The sequence below is a fragment of the Helianthus annuus genome, chromosome 7, assembly GCF_002127325.2.
Source record: "Helianthus annuus cultivar XRQ/B chromosome 7, HanXRQr2.0-SUNRISE, whole genome shotgun sequence".
Taxonomy (NCBI): Eukaryota; Viridiplantae; Streptophyta; class Magnoliopsida; order Asterales; family Asteraceae; genus Helianthus; species Helianthus annuus.
In genome coordinates, this window is record NC_035439.2 from 15,678,812 (window position 1) to 15,697,055 (window position 18,244).

General features: G+C 37.5%; 1 long non-coding RNA gene across 1 annotated transcript; it reads left to right on the plus strand.

Annotated features, from left to right (window-relative positions):
- The first annotated feature begins 1,639 nt into the window (after window positions 1–1,639).
- On the plus strand, window positions 1,640–5,255 carry LOC110867989. Its single transcript, XR_002552060.2, has 7 exons — window positions 1,640–2,108; window positions 2,912–2,966; window positions 3,052–3,198; window positions 3,971–4,094; window positions 4,442–4,496; window positions 4,576–4,671; window positions 4,752–5,255. It is a non-coding gene; the product is annotated as an uncharacterized LOC110867989 (long non-coding RNA).
- Window positions 5,256–18,244: the final 12,989 nt, after the last annotated feature.

Sequence of the window (18,244 nt, forward strand, 5' to 3'; positions counted from 1 at the left end):
GGCTAATGGTGAAGTAGAACGGTATAAGGCTAGGCTGGTTGCTAAGGGGTATAACCAGCGTGAGGGTTTAGATTTTGGGGAAACATTTTCACCAGTGGTGAAAATGGTTACTGTTAGGTGTATATTAAGTCTTGCAGTTCAAAATGGTTGGAGTTTGTATCAACTTGATGTTAATAACGCGTTTTTGTATGGAACTATAACTGAAAATGTGTATATGACCCTTCCTGAGGGGTATTACACTAAAGGTGATAAAAAAGTGTGCAAGTTAATAAAGTCCTTGTATGGATTAAAACAGGCACCCAGAAAGTGGAACGAAAAATTAACTGATGTGTTGATTAGTGTTGGTTTTGTTCAGAGTCAATGTGATCATTCGTTATATGTTATGAATAAAGAATCTGTGTTTATTGCTTTGTTAGTGTATGTAGATGATATTGTGATTACTGGCAATAATGTTGATGAAATTGTTAGAATAAAAGGTCTTCTTAAAAATAATTTTCAAATTAAAGACTTGGGTATTTTGAAGTACTTCTTAGGATTAGAAGTGGTTTATGATAAGTCTGGGTTGTGTCTAAACCAGAGAAAATATTGTTTGGATTTGTTGGCTGAATTTGGCTATCTTGGATGCAAGCCTGTGAACACCCCAATTGAGTTAAGTCATGTTGTGAATAACAAGTTAAGTAGTGACAAGGTAGAAGTTGTAGATGTTACTAATTATCAAAAATTGATTGGTAAATTGATCTACTTGTCCCTAACTCGTCCTGACATTTGCTATGCTGTTCAGTTCTTAAGTCAGTATATGCATAAACCCCAGGTATGTCATCTTAATATAGCTTTAAGGCTGTTGAGATATCTCAAATCTTGTCCTAGTAAAGGATTGTTGTTTAAAAAGGGGGACAGTCTTGAGGTATCTTGTTATGCTGATTCGGATTGGGGTAAATGTTTGGATACTAGAAGGTCTGTATCCGGTTATTGTGTCTTCCTTGGTAGTAATTTAGTCTCTTGGAAAAGTAAAAAACAGAGCACTGTGTCAAGGTCGTCAGGGGAGGCTGAGTACAGAGCTATGTGCTCAGCTACCTGCGAACTTATTTGGGTTGTAAACGTTTTAAAGGAACTGAATGTTAATTGTAAAGTGCCTTTGAATTTATATTGTGATAGTAGTGCTGCCATTTCAATTGGTGCTAACCCAGTCTTTCATGAAAGAACAAAGCACTTTGAGTTGGATTTGTTTTTTCTCCGAGAGAAAATTGCTTCTGGGTTTATTCGTACTGTGAAAATTGACTCAGAAAGTCAATTGGCTGATGTGTTTACAAAAGGATTAAGTGGAAATCAACATGATATATTTTGTGAAAAGCTTAGTCTTGTAAATCTGTTTAAAGCTGTAGAATGAAGGGGGGATGTTAAAATAACATGTTATGTTACCTTTGTCATTCTGGGCTTTAAACTATTTATTGGGCTATGATATTGGGCTCTGTTTATGAACTTAATGGGCTGTTGAGTTTGTTCAGGTTGTTGCAACTGGTTTAAGTCGGTGGAAAGTTCAGGGTTTAAAGTGTATCATTTGGAGGGCTTAAGTGCAACTTTGTAAAAGGCAGATATAAAAGCAAGGGAGCTTCTAGATTTGCTTAGTTGTTACGCTTGTTCATATTCACTTTCTCTCTGTGGTGTTCTAGGGTTTCTCTCCGGTTGTATTTTGTATTCTCTCATCTGTTTGAGAGATTTGTTGTACTTGTTGGTATAGATGATCATCAGTGGATGATCATCAAGACTGGTTGTATCGTTCCTTTTTGTATTGATCTTACGATTGTAAGATCTTAGGGTTTGGGGGGTACTTTTTGGTTTGGGTTAAATAAGATTTTGTCACCTTGTTTTTGTCGCTATTTTGTGTTGTTCTTGTTGTTTCTGTTATCCGATCATCATAATACCATTATTTCAACAACCCCATATTACAGTTTGCTACTGAGAATTCCCAACACTTTGTTGAGTTTTTGTTAATTAAGGTCTTAATTTATTTGATTTAGAATTTTTGAACAAGTCTTTTCTAATGCAGTTGGTCCCAGTGTCAGTGGGAAGAGGATCTATTCTTCGTATTTGGTAGGTTAGCAAAGCAGGTATTGGTCCTAATTCTATTTGTAAATATATGCTATGAAGTTTAATGTCAGGGGTAGCATTTCTACGAGATACGCAAACTACATAAATGCTTTTTAGTTAGAATGGATGGTGGTGACATCATCTAAGAAACCTAAACAAAAAAGATTTACAATCATTCGACTAGTAGTTTATTATATCTTCATTTTCACACCTCTGTTTGTTAATTTGTTATAGAAATAATTTTGTTATTGATTTATGCTCATGGCATATCATGTTGGTTACATTTTGGTGTGTTACAAAAAAGTGCGTATGCTAAATAGAAAAGTGTCAAAGCTTATTCACAATTCAACCAATCACCAAAATCTTAACTGCGCACTTGTATTTGTTGAATGTTCTTAGCGTGTGAAGTCGAGCAAATTAACATATGTAACCAAAAGCATAAAGTTCCCATGATGAAGGCTTTCTTGAATACATGGAGGATGTAGTTTATGAAATACTGTAATATAGTTGCAAGATAAAGATGTTTTCAAATTCGGGTTTGTAGTTTAAACAGAAAACCGAACCAAATTCAAATTTGGTTTTGAACATATTGAATTCGGTTCTGCTTTTTTATGACCAAATTAAGTTTTCAAACCAAATAAACTGAATCGAGTGAACCCTGAATCGATGACTCTTATTTGTTATTGATGGGTCGTATTAACATTTTGAAACCCTAACTTGGTTGATTGATGTTTAGGCTGTGTAATGTCACTATGGTTATTGTTTTTTTATTTATTAAACTGAGTATCTATGACTAAAGACTTTAAATAAACTTCATGAATAGATATTTTCACCGGTTGTTATTGTGGTCTAGCTTTATCGAAACAGTCCCCATGGAGGTTAGTTCAACTTTTTTGTTGTTTAACCAAGCATAAATTTTGTCTCTTACTAGTGAATAATGATTGACTGGTTTGCTTTTTGTAGATTGGCCAGAATCCAATTGACATTGACAAAACAATAAAAATTTTGGAGCCTGATAAAACTAGTGGTAGCGGATGGCATTTGTCTGGAAAAGAAAGAGTCATATTCAGACAGCCTAGTCCTAAAAGGAAAGCCTTACTTGGTTAGTAGGTCAGTGCATGAAGTGTTTTTACAAGGAAATATATATGCATTTTTTGAAATTAATAATTAATTTATATTAATTATATTTATTATATAATTTAGTTATTTTTTATATTTAAATAAATAGTAAATATCATTATTTAAATATGTTTAATATATTAATAAAAAATATATACACAAAGCTCGTTTAGGCTCGCGAGCCGGCTCGAGCTCGATAAGCGAAGCTCGGGCTCGGGCTCATTTACTAAACGAGCTTGTTTTTAGGCTTGGACTCAAGCTCGAGCTCGTTTAAACTCGGCTCATTCGAGCTTTTTTTCAAGCCGAGCTCGAGTAGCTCGGCTCGTTTGCACCCCAAATACCAGCTATAGCTGCCTGATTTGTGTGGTGGACAAAAGTATATGATTTTGTACCAATTTCATTCTTTTAGCTCTTAAAACCATCTCACTTATTTTATTTTTTATTTTTTGCAAAAAGGAAAAAAATAACATTATGTTGTTGTGTATTCAGTTTTTCAAGGTTCCTTTACAATAAAATGGCCAGTTGATTATGTTGGAGACACTTTATGATACTTTAAGGAGAACATCAAATTAAATACATATGATGCTAATTATTCTGCTTATATCTTAGTCAAGACGCTTCATTTAATATCTTAGTGGCACTGGTGAAGGAAATGTGATGCATCCTATTCTTCATCCTCTTTCCAATGCCTTCTACTGACCATAATGGACATGGGAATTGTAGTTTGATGAATCACAACCTGAATTTGATGGTACATTTTCAGGTTCTACCATTCAGGATGGGTGTTGCCGGTGATGCAAATCAGCAAGACGAACTAATAGTTAGCAGTGGCACAATTAGCATTTCAAGTGTTTACTTTCAAGGATGAGTATGTTAGTAATCATGTGGTAAGAGGTGTCTTTTTTGGTCCGTTTACTTATTAATGGGTCAGCTTTTATCTAATAAGAGAACATGCCAAACGGGTTAAAAGTAATCATTCTACTTAAAATTTTATGGTATTTTCGTAATAATATTTTGTTTGCAATTACAATCAATGCATTAGTTATTTCTTAAAATTTTAGAAAGATGGAAAAAGAAGTCTTTTGGGGTCAACCCAACCTGACCCCTTTTGACCCGTTATAAGAAAAGTACGTTCTGACCTGTTAGTGTTTAGATTTGTCTTGCAGGTTATTTGAGTTCTCTTTCACAAACACTATAGAATTCAGGTTTGACACATGCCACCATATCTGTACAGGTTGATCTTGGGAAACGAGCGAATAGAAGACTGACATCGCGCATCGGCTACGAAGGTACAAAACATCCTGTTTTCTTCCAGAAGAATCACTAAAGTTTAAATCTTGAAATCATTTGATATGATATGTGTTCCAGAATCATGAGAATCCTTTTCCTAGTAAGTTGGCCAGTTTCAAGATTTTAGCAATGGAGATAACTCGCGCGCAGCAACAACACTGATTCATTCTGCTGGTATCAGCATCTCTCTGCTTATTCGTTGTTACGAATCTACTAACAGTTACAAATTTTGATACTTTTTAGCCACTTAATAGGTGTTTGATGCTAATCAAGAGTTTGTTTGAAGTTTATGAATTGTTCCTAGAACGCAAACAAATTACCCAACACAAAGTTAAAAAGTTTCTTTGATATCATATGCATAGCGTGTTGGCTATGTTTCTGCCTTCGTAGCCTGCGCCGCAACGCACACGGGTAAAATATCTAGTTTCAACTAATTTACATGTTGAAGTTGAGAAAAACTAGTTGTTGGAAATGCGCAAAAGGATTGAAGATGATCATTAAAGAAAAAAAAGTTGAGCTTGAAACTATGCGAAAAGAGTTTGCCAGCCAGCAACCCCACTTAGAAGCTATGATGCACCAACCCAACTTGGAAGCTATGATGCAAAAGGTTATGAAACAAGTAGTTGGAGATCGAGATTAGTAGAATGTTTTCACTTTTTTATTATTGTACTTGACTGTAAAGTTATTTAAGTTTCGACAAACATGTTGAAGTACACACTTTGATTATCAATGTTATCTTTGTTATTGTTTTCGTGTGATTACTATTGAATTTATATCAATTAATAGCAATTGAACTTATGTTGTAAGGTTGCATTTGTGTGAAAAAAATATTGCTTTTGCTATAAAAAAAGGTTGCGTTTTTTCTATTAAAAAATAATAACGGCTGCATTAGGCCTATAAAAAGGTTGCATTTTTGTAGAAAATGTTGCATTTGAGTGTAGAAAATGTTGCATTTTTGCAACTAAAATACAAAAAAGTTGCATTAGAATGTAAAAAAGGTGTTGGACCGTGTTCCGACCCTAAATAGTCAGTTGCGAACGTTCATATTCATATACGAAGGCGGAATCAACGTAAATGAAGTTACACAACTTTTCCTATTCAATTTCTTCTCTTTTATTGCTTTCTGAAGTAAATTTGACAGCGTTTTGTTACAGCAACAATGACAGAGTTTCGCTCCAATGTACACCAGTGAATGACCAGGTTTCGCTTATGAGGCCTATTTATAGCCCATATGGTTTCGTTCTTATGGACTGACAAATGAGCGAAACCTCCACTAACCTTATAAGCGAAACCCTATATTAACTAATAAGCGGAACCTCAACTAAGTATGAACATAAAAGCGAAACTATCAACATAAAACCTAATTTTGACATTCTAGCTCCTATGTTGACCTATCTTGACCTAAGACGTAATGCAGACGTAGTCAACAGACATTTCATGCATCAACAGACTCCCCCTTGGATGCTGACGAAGTCTTCAGCTCCGAGTCTTCAGTCTTGGTCTTTTCTCCAACTCTCTGTCTTCTCATCATAAGCACTCTATCTTCAAAGGCTTCAGGATCATTACCTGACTCTAACTTCCATCTTCCCTTCAACTGTTGATCCAGACTCCCCCTTTCACAGACTCCCCCTCTCGATATGCTAGATCTGAGGTCTTGATCTGGTTCAAGCTTTGACATTTAGCTTCTGTAACACCTCGGAAATTCATGTCCTATATTATATCGACACGTGTCATGGACTTTAAACGTGTAAAGGACTGAATTAGAAGGGCTAAAGTTGACAAACAAGGAAACTGTGTGAATATAAGGATCCAGAATGTCAACAATGGATAAATATATTTTAAAATAGCCCTACAAGATGTTTATACCTTCAAACGATTAAGTCATGGATCATACGAAGCTAATTGTGAAAGAAAGTGAGGAATTACAAACTACAGGGGCTAAATGTGTCAACATGTTTAAAGTATACCTCTGAGTGATCTTTTAGCAGACCCAAAGCTTTGTAATGATAAATTATACTCACAAGAATGTGTGATAAAAATTTCACAAGGTTTCGATAAAGTATGAGAAAGTTATGACAATATTCGTATACGAGGGGTTAAAAGCGTCAACGTTGAAATTCAAGGCTTTTCGGTGAACATTTGAATTACCGGGGACTTAAAAAAAGTTGGTTTATAACTTGGAGTCCTTGAAAGTCAAGTTTGGGGGTTTATAGTGCAAGAAACCATGTAAAAATCAAGTTTGGAAGGACCAGGGACCAAAGTTGCAATATTTGAGACTTGCTGACCGGAGAGCCACTCTCACACGGCCCGCGTAAGCCCTCTATGGGACCTTACGCGGCCCGCCTCAGAGTGCCAGCGACCAAATTCTTGGCAGATGGCTGTTACAGCCAGTTGCACCGACTTAGAAGCCTTGTATTCAATACCTGGAGCTTGTTTGATGGTTTTAAAGGGACTAGGGACACTTGGAATGATCATGAATCATTCCATAGACTTGTGTGTCAAGATCTTGTAGAATCAAAGTCCCTATATAAGAAGCTCTTGGTTGCAAACTTTTGATCATTCACTTGATATCTTCACAACTTGGTTTCTGGAGGTAGCTGACTTGGGAGAAGATTGTGAAGTGTAGAAAAGATAGCAAGGACCCTAAGTAAGAGCCTTAATCCCTGCTTAATCATTTTAATTAGCTTATATTCCTAAAAGTCAAACCGTCGTAATTAAGATTTGACTTCGTCATTAATCTTAATTGCTCCAGTCAATTTTCATTATGAAAGTACCTATGAGTTGGTAATTATGTGGGCATTAAACCCTTAAAAGGGCACCCTCTGATTCCCACTCTAACTAGGTCAATTGTCGAGTCAAACTTAGTTACAAAAAGTCAACAGGAAGCTATTTTGTAAATAAACACATAATTATTAATGTGTAAGCGATGAAACCTGTTTTGACACTCATATAACTTGGTAATTAATATAAGAACATGTCTATACATGTTCAACTCGACAATTTTCATTTTAAGCTCGGTTCGGGACCGAAAGTCGCATAGTTTGACTTATGCTTTGACTTTCAGTTCTGACCCGTTTGAGCATGAATTAGGAATGCCTTAGAGCTTTAATAGGACCAAGTTACCTATAAGTATAACCCTCTGTGATTATACAACTTGGTTCATTGGTTATCCAATTCATATGCATGATTCCGTTAAATGCTTAAATGTTGACTATTATGCCCTTATCACCTTAAAATGTGATTTTTGAAAAAGTGAAAGGATAGAAACCTTCACTACTGATTTATAAACTTGTTCCTAGAATTTGACATCAGTTTGAGGTCTAGATTAAGAGTTATGCTCATTAGCGTAATTAAGAAGCTTTTAAGTAAATAAACCGCATAATTAGCATATAGCCTATCTAAACCCGAATTTTAATACCAAACTTATTACCCACTGATGTAATATAATATTTTGGGATTTTGAAGATTTTTATTTATTTTTAGGCTGAGCATAACTTAGGATTCTAAGCTTGATTCGGTAATTGCCGGTTTTGCCTTTTGGGCTATAAAATGAGTTCTACAAATCCTTTTGACCCCAAACCTTTTTCTACTGATCTAATATGATAAATAAAGTATTTTGAGCCTTCTGGAATAATAAAAATATCAGCTTTTCTTTAAAAACCCGGAAATGGCTCCAAATCGCCTTTTTAAGCGTTTTTAACGCATAGTATGTATTAAAACCATTTTATAAATATAAGGTTTGATACCTACTGATGTTTTAAGTAAATTTTCATACTTTAGCAGTAAGCAAAAGTCTTAAACTCAGAATTCCAGTTTTGACCTATAAAGCCTATGTGAAATTACCAAAATGCCCTTAAGATGCATAGTTTGGTCATAAAGGATAAATTTCACATATAAGTTATACCCTACTGATATAACTTAGTAAATTGAGTATTTTTACTGATTACATCAGACCCGAAACTCAGAAACGTATTTAAACCCTTTTATAACCTTTTAAATGACCAAAATACCCTTACGAGGCGTAATTTGATTTTAAAACCATTTTGGGCATAATAGAAGACATCCTACTGATGTCACAACATATTTAAAGCATATTAACTTGTGGAACATGTTCATGACTCTTATGGTTACCCGTTACGCATGTTTCGTGTTCGGATCGGTCTATGTAACTAGTTTACATATATTAGCCGAAATGGGTTAAACCATATCGTTTTTGTCTCAAAATTCAGAATGTGTTTAAATTACCCATATTAAGCAAGTATACAAGCTTGTCGGGTCAAAACCACATTCTAAGCCGGTCTTCGCTTTATCATGCGTTTGAACCGTGCCTTCCTTTGAAAACTAACCGGTCTAAAGCTTAGGCTAAATTAAAGACCCGTTAGGATTCTAATAGGTTATTAAAACCTTCGTTCCAGATTAGGAGCCCAGTAAAAGCTACGTGCACTTGCTGTATTTGAATTATACTTTGCTTAGGTAAATACCCTTAACTTAATTTCCCTATACGGGCTTGGGATACGGTACTATAAGAGTACCGCTTGGTCGGGTGTATGTAGTCATTTAAATCGGATTGTGATTAATGTATTTACATGACCCGTTTGATATGTATTATTTGGTGTATGGCCTTTGCGGGTTAAATGACCATGTCCCGGATATCCTTGGTATCATTCATGAAATGGCCACGACCTAAGCACGGGGTGTAGGCGTACACCTGACAGTTGCATTATGTAAAAACTGGTATCCCACTATAAGGAATCGACCTTGTGGGCATTATACCTGTGGCGTGTCAGTTAACTTAAGTCCGGCCTTACAAACCGGCCCTAATGGACGACAAATGAGTAAAACTGTATACAAGATTATTTTGAATAATTGTCCAAAGTTATAAAAGATATTTTGCCGAAGTGCATTCAAATCAATTTTCAAACTCTTTTCAAAATGAGTCAGTTAAGTTGTATTTACTAGTATAAACTGACGTATTTTCCAAAAAGGCTAAGCGCAGGTACTAAACGAAATAGGCTGGCTACTCCAGGCATCATTACTCAAGTCTCGCAAGCTTTAGATGCCAAAGTCTGTTGAACAATTTTCCTTTTTTATTCGATCCGCCTGTGGATCTGTTTCGACTGTTTTGTAATACTTAAACATTACAATTTATTTAGTTGAAATAAATCTATCTCTTTGCTTCCGCTGTGCATTTATATGTTGTGTTGTTTGACTATGATGATGTCAATTACGTCACGATACTCCCCACTGGGCCCACCGGTGACACGTGGAAAATAGGGGCGTGACAGCTTCCATTAGGAATAATGAAATCCAAAAACCTGTTACTCAACCAATAACATTACAAACTATCTTTTCAATAATAAATCACAAACTCAATCAGCTTTAGAAATCCACTCAAGTATTCAGGTCCAAATTAATGACCCTGATTACTCAATTATATACCAAGTTCAACTTAATGACCTTAGTTGATCATTTGACGAATCAAACTGATTTTGTAAAAACATTTTCATATTTTCTAAAAACAATGTAACAAGCATCAACTTAATGAACTTGTTTTAACTTTGAAAACATCTCAATCTCTGACAAAGTAGGCTCTCCTCATTCTTCAGCTCAGAACTTTCCTGCATCTGCTTCAATCTTCGAGAATCCAACGATCAACTCTCCACTTTGGTTTGTCAAAAAATAAAGCAGAAATAAAATCTTTTTGGATTTTATAAAGTGTTCTAAACTAAGAAATAATATGCAGAAAACTTAAATTGCAGAAAATAAAGAAATTGAACTATATACAAACTTATTTTTGACGAGCGTGTCAGGGAATCATATCAGCTTTTCAGACAAATTACTAGTACCGTTAAGCTTCATTTCATACTCAGACTTAAACAATTCACCTCGATTATCGATATACTGATCCATCTTAAATTCTCACACAGATTTCAATTTATTCAGGATACGATTTAGATATCTTATGAACTTAGCTTATTCATGTGTCCCACCTCTTGAATATACTCCCGTATCCAGAATCTCAGATATTCAGTCTTACAGGTGAGTATACCACAAATGATATCTGTAAGGGTTAAATGCGAGGGCCGTGAGAGCTCAGGTCGATACTTCCGTATACGCAGAGAGATGACGGCTTCGACTTTCTGGTATGTCCCCTTTAGAGGATCTTTTAGTTACAACAGCAGCGACTATCAATTTCATTATTTCATCAGCTTGCTGAGGGCGATGCTATGTTTCAAGCATTTGCAGAAAGTATTATTCGGGGACTAGGTCAGTACTTCCATACAGCAGAAGTCCCGGAATAATACCCCAGATATCACTGAGTATAAAGACCTAGTATCTCAGAATATGGGACCTTTCAAACGAGATTTCAGGGGTTACCTATATATCCAAGTAGTGTTCCCCACGAATTTCACAAGTTTGAAATTTTAGGTTTATATCCCGAATAAATCTACTAAATGTGCGAAAACCTATCGACACATCATTAGTGAGACAGTTTAACTCATTTAAACTTTACAATTCTTTAGCATACTGTAATTGTCTAGCCGATGTACTATCATTTTCCCTATATACACAAGCTCTTTTTCAATTTTATCATGTTTTTGTATTTTTTGCATTTTTTATTGTTTTTGTATTGTCTGAAAATAAACTATATACATCTATCTACTCCCCCTAAATACCAAAACAAGTAAAAAAATCGACAAACCATTGCAGATTGTTTCTCGTCTTCATCCGCAATAGTACTCTCATCAACGCCAATAATGCCATCCGTCACCGAAAGAAGCTTCATACCATTCAGTTTTAACAAATATTAAAACCGATTTTTATCAAAAGCTTTGGTATGTAAATCAGCTTTCTGCTCGTCAGTGTAGATTTTCTCAATTCGTATCAACTTTTTCTCGAAGCAATCGCGAATAAAGTGATGACGAATCTCTATATGTTTAGTTTTAGCGTGATGAACTGGATTCTTTGTTATATTTATTGCGGCCTCATTATCAACAAACATGTCACACCCTGGCTTTGCGGAAGCGTGGTTAATTTGGTGTGACTTCTTAATACCATAGCTTAATCATAACAAAGCTATATGAATTAAAAATATGCAAGATCATCCATTGATAATAAAAATATAAAACATTGTCTTAACGGGTTAACACCCAACAATCATAACTTGTCTAAACATTACAAATGCAAACTTAAAGTAAACATGATTCAAGGACTGTGACTTGTCCAGGAAAGAGTCACAAGCCTCGAACCCTGGATGACCTCGGCCTAATGCAGCGGAAAACAAGCCATACCGCGCCAGATCGTTAATTTCCTGAAATACATGTAAGTTGAAAAATCAACAATAATGTTGAGCGAGTTCATGCGAAAGTGAGTATATAAACCTTTATCTTTATCAAAAACCTGGTATGTAGCAAATAAGGAAAAAGAGATCACCAATGGTTTGCAAGGCCATTGATATGTGTAAATGCAAGTAGGAAGGCTCAAACCTAGCAAATTTATGCGTCGGGAACAAAGTCATCCCAAGGTCCGTTATGCTGGACCTAGGACTGGGCTCGCTACACCCAAATAGATCTACCGCTCCTGCCCCTCGGTCCCCACCCTGAGGATTAATGACCTCAAGTTTCCGCCTACCCATTCACATGATCTAAAAGTAACCCTCCTTACGCTAACATACCATGTATAAAGTAATCATAATCATTATAACATGTATTTCACCCCCGCAGTTTAGAAAACTGAAAACAGTTAAGAGAAAAGGGGGACATGAACTCACAGTGAGTGCGTCACAATATCAAGTAATCCAAATATCCAAGTGCTGCGCAACGACCTACATGTGCTAATTCTATTAGACGGATGGCCGTGCTTTAGCTTCATAGTTTATATTTTTGGGAAACGGTTAGACAACCGCTCCGTGTATATACTTGATAACGTATTTTCCTTCCCAAGGATGGGGGAATTAATACATGTGTAATTATATCATTTTATTAAGTCCCACTTAATACATTTTATTTCTTATTCCAAAAATATAATTATTTTCCTCAAAAATAATATATTTCCTTTTCCACATAATACTTTCCCAAAATAATATATTGACAACACATGCGTTTATGAATATTTCCGAATAAAGCGTAAGTTACGTTTTGGCGATTAAGTGGTAATAGTAATTACCGTGGTAACTTATATGTTTGTCGTATAAGCGTTGGTATTATTTTGGGTTCGACAAAGTTTGTAAATATTATTTTTACCCTAAAAATAATATTTATACATTTTCACAAAATAATCATAAACAGTGTTGTGAAAAATATATTTACCGAATATATATTTATCACGTTTATTTTTGTGAAAACCCCACCTCCGAATATTTGTAAATAAAGTCATGGCGAAATATATTTGAAAATATGTCAAAAATAGTCTAACACTTGTAAATAATTCTAAGTGTTAGATTTTAGAAAATTTCGCCAGAGTTTCCCCTGTAACTGGAGGTGGCCACGCTTTTAAGCGTATCATTTTCTTTTACAAATCACTTCAACAATTTCTTTAAATCAACCAATCAATTTCCAACACATTAATCTTGTCGATAAGTATGTAAAATCGCATCATTTCATGAACTTGTAGTTTTTCTAAAAACTATGGTGTAGATCTCGTTATAATCAATGGATCTATGTGTAAAATGATTTAGTCTCGTAAAAACCCAGTTTTTATCACAAATCCTCCTTTACAACTTCCCGACAACTTTTATAAAAAAAATGGTTATTTTGTCGGATCTTTCGCTTCACAAGTGTTTTTACACTTGTAGTTTATAGAAATCATCTTTTATTAACATGTTATCCACTTTTATAAAACATGATTTTCTCAACACCCGGTTCTACGAATATACCACTTGTACATACGTAGATCGGCTCGTTTTAAATACTATTTCACGCGTCAAAACACTTTTACACAAGTTCATGTTTCCCGTGTGGTGGAGTTTCACCTTTTAACCCTCGTACCGCTAGAAACAAGTGTATGTCAAGATTCGGGATCTTAACAAAGTCGGGTTAAACGATGATAAGAGCCACCACATCGTAGATCGGGCCTTAACAATCAACATATTCAAATACTACGACATTTACACGCGACATGACCTTTTATCCAACGATTTTCATGTTTTAGTAGACTTTTTAGATTCGAATGATGGGTTACCGACTTTCAACCATTAAAAATCCTTTTAACCACTTTAGATATGATTAAAAACGAGTTTTAAATGTTATACCTCTAGCTCGGGGCTAGGGAAGATCTTTGGCGAAAACGGCGTGGATAAAAGCAAATGCACGTGGTCCTTTAGCTTCCGTTTGCTCCAAGCTCCGTTGTAGGTGATCCCCGTCACTAGTATAAGCTTGGAATGTAGAGACACGAACCGAAAAATGGATGGATGGATGTGAGTGTTCTCGGCCGAGAGGGAGAGGGAACAAGAGAGAGAGAGTTGTGTTGGTGTGTGTGTGTTGAGTGTGTGAGAGTGTGTGTATTTATAGAGAAAATCAAGTCCTTCGTCCAACGGTTCTCGAGTCGTCTAGATATCCACGAACCTATTATAAAATATTAAAACTTGTACTCCCTTGTCCTTACTAGTTGGCCGATCCCATTAGGGTGCAATGGCATCCGGTTCGATCTCGATTGTTCAGTTAGAGTTTAGTTTAGTTAAGTGGGTTAACTTTAGGGATTAACCCCGTTAGTTGTTTAATGCGTTATAAAGCGGGTGTTAGGGTAATCAGGGACCCTAACTGGCTCAGAAAAATACCAATAACATTTATGGCAATATTTTTATGCTCCGGGTATTGTCCGGTTGTTCGGTTGGATAGTAATCCGTTAAAGTGCTTAAGTAATCCTTTAAGCGTCATAAATAATATTTTTAGCGACACAATTTATTCTGCAAAGTGTCAGGAATAATTTCTCATGTTTTGGCACTTTATTAATTAGCTAGAAGCTAGTATGTTGATAAAAGTGCTATGTTCCGTGCTTAAAGTATGTTTTAGGCACATCCAAATCTCTATATCTTATCCCTAGAGACGTAATCATACAACCCTTGTATACCTACACACACTATGGGTGTAGTAAAATAATTCTGGCTCATTCAGGCCTTTAGAGGCAGTGTCTGCCTGATGCTGGCTATATCAGCATGTTCAAATAGGTTACCCGTTCAAATGCTACTGTGCTTTTGTGCATCATGTTTGTCACTAAAGTTCAGTAAATAAATAATGTAGTGACGGAAAAATCAAAGTATGATGCAGATATGTACAAGTATCAAAAATCAAGTAGCAGTTTATCATAAATCTCAGTTAAGCACAGTAATTAGGCAATAATTAATAGTTAATTAAGTCGTACGGATACCTGGTTTTGTGAGGGTTGTCACATTCTCCCCCCGTTAAATAAATTTCGTCCCGAAATTTTAAATTCTGCTTGTAGAAGCAGGGTTCTCAGGAAATAAGTGGGGGTATTTCTCCTTCATTCGGTCCTCACGCTCCCAGGTGAATTCAGGACCGTGTCTAGCATTCCAGCGAACTTTGACGAGCTTGACACTGCTCTGGCGGGTCTTGTTTACTTTCCAATCCGTGACCTCGACAGGTTCTTCAACGAAGTGGAGCGTGTCATCAACATGAATTTCGTCGGTAGGAATGGCAACGTTAATTTGAGTTGGACTTCTCTTCAGATTGGATACATGAAATGTATCGTGAACGTTATTCAGTTCGGCAGGTAGTTCCAACTTGTATGCTACGGTCCCAATTCTTTCCAAAACCTTGAAAGGACCAATGTAGCGCGGATTCAACTTCCCACGCTTCCCAAAACGTGCCACACCCTTCCAGGGTGATACCTTTAACAAAACCATATCCCCAACCTCAAACTCCTGAGGTTTCCTTTTCAGATCTGCGTAGGTCTTCTGACGGTCACGAGCCGCTCTCATGCGATCTCGGATTTGCGCGATCTTATCTGTAGTTTCCTGAACTACATCGGGACCTACCAATTGTCTATCACCTGCGTCAGACCAACAGAGCGGTGACCTGCACTTGCGCCCATATAAAGCTTCGAATGGCGCGGCACCAATACTGGTGTGGTAGCTGTTGTTGTATGAAAATTCAACCAGAGGTAAATGCTTATCCCAGCTACCGCCTAAATCCATCACACATGCTCTCAGCATGTCCTCCAATGTCTGAATCGTCCGCTCACTTTGTCCGTCGGTCTGCGGGTGAAAAGCAGTGCTCATATTCAGCTTTGAGCCAAAAGCTTCCTGGAAGGATTGCCATATCCTCGATACGAACCTTCCGTCTCTATCAGAAATAATCGAGAGGGGTACTCCATGGCGTGTAACAATCTCTCTCATGTAAACTTCGGCCAGTTTGCTTGTATGATCCTTCTCGCGGATAGGTAAGAAGTGTGCTGACTTCGTTAAGCGATCCACTATCACCCAGATAGTGTCATGGCCTTTTGGCGTTCTTGGCAACTTCGTAATAAAATCCATGGAGATTTCTTCCCACTTCCACTGGGGAATTTTTGGTTGCTGCAGAAGTCCCGAAGGCTTCTGGTATTCCGCCTTAACTTTGGCGCAAGTTAAGCATTTGCTCACGTATATAGCAATATCGCCCTTCATCCTAGGCCACCAGTAATAATCTTTAAGATCCTGGTACATCTTATCCGCTCCAGGGTGGATAGAGTACCGTGACTTGTGAGCTTCATCAAAAATAACCTCTCTTAAACCACCAAACAGAGGAACCCAAATCCTTTTCTCAAAACATAACGTTCCTTCCCTGTTTGGCACCAATATCTTCTCCATCCCACGGAGATATTCTTTCTCAAGGTTCTCCTCATTGAGAGCTTCCTTCTGTGCTGCACGAACGCGTGAGGAAAGGTCGGTTTGAATTATCATTTCCATAGCCCTAACCCTTATGGGCTTGATTCTCTCTTTACGACTTAGGGCGTCAGCGACCACATTCGCCTTCCCTGGATGATACTTGATCTCGCAGTCGTAATCGTTCAACAACTCGACCCATCGTCTTTGCCTCATGTTCAACTCCTTCTGATTGAATATATGCTGGAGGCTCTTGTGATCTGTAAAGATTGTACACTTTGTACCGTAAAGGTAGTGTCTCCAGATCTTCAAAGCAAAAACCACTGCGCCTAGCTCCAGATCATGCGTGGTATAATTCTTTTCGTGCACCTTCAGTTGGCGTGATGCGTAGGCGATAACCTTCTGACGTTGCATCAACACACAACCCAATCCTTGACGCGATGCGTCGCAGTATACCACAAAATCGTCGGTACCTTCCGGTAGAGCTAAGATTGGCGCGTTACAAAGCTTATCCTTCAATATCTGAAACGCCTCATCCTGTTTGATTCCCCAATCAAACTTCTTATCCTTCTGCGTGAGGAGCGTTAACGGTTGAGCGATCTTAGAAAAGTTCTCGATGAACCTTCGATAATAGCCTGCCAAACCCAAGAATTGCCGAATCTCGGTTGGCGTTTTTGGCGTTTCCCAATCTTTGATCGCCTCGATCTTGGTGGGATCCACGTGGATTCCATCTCCATTCACCACGTGCCCAAGGAATTGCACTTCTCTTAGCCAAAACTCACACTTAGAGAACTTGGCATACAGCTGTTCCTTCTTTAGCAGCTCCAGAATGGCTCTAAGATGCTGCTCGTGCTCAGCCTTTGTCTTCGAATAAATCAGGATGTCATCGATGAATACGATCACGAACTTATCCAAGTACGGCTTACAAACTCGGTTCATCAAATCCATGAACACTGCAGGTGCGTTTGTCAAACCAAACGGCATAACGAGAAACTCGTAGTGTCCATATCGAGTTCTGAAGGCTGTCTTCGGGATACTCTCCTCCTGTATCCGTAGCTGATGGTATCCAGATCGAAGATCGATCTTTGAATAAAAGCTTGAACCTTGAAGTTGGTCGAACAGATCATCGATTCTTGGCAGGGGATACCTATTCTTGATCGTCAGCTTGTTCAACTCTCTGTAGTCAATGCACATACGGAAACTACCATCCTTCTTCTTGACAAACAAAACTGGAGCTCCCCAAGGCGAGAAGCTTGGTCGGATAAAACCCTTGTCTAACAACTCTTGAAGTTGTGTCGACAGTTCTTGCATCTCAGACGGAGCAAGTCTGTAAGGTGCCTTAGCCACAGGCGCAGCGCCCGGAACTAAGTCGATGCGAAACTCCACTTGCCTTTGAGGTGGCAAGCCAGGCAAGTCTTCTGGAAAGACTTCTGGGTATTCCCTCACGACAGGGATGTCTTCGATCTTTGGCTCAGCAGCCTTCTTATCCACAATGTGCGCTAGAAAAGCAACACATCCTTTCCTCAAACACTTCCTTGCTTTCAGACAGCTAATAATCCGCAATGGCGTCTCACGCTTCTCCCCATGAACTACAATGGTCTCACCATCATCGGTCGGGATACGAATAATCTTCTCGTGACAAACTATCTCCGCCTTGTTGCTCGATAACCAATCCATCCCTACTACCACGTCGAAGCCTCCCAACTGGACTGGTAGTAGATCGAGAGCAAACTCACGCTCTCCTAATTCGATTACGCAACCTCTAATCACTTCATTGGCTTCCACTAACTTCCCATTTGCTAATTCGATCGAGTAAGGGATATCTAACTTACTAGCGGCTAAACCAAGCATGTTTCTAAATTCTAGCGATACGAAGCTATAATCGGCACCAGTATCAAACAAAACGGATGCATAGCGATGATTTACAGG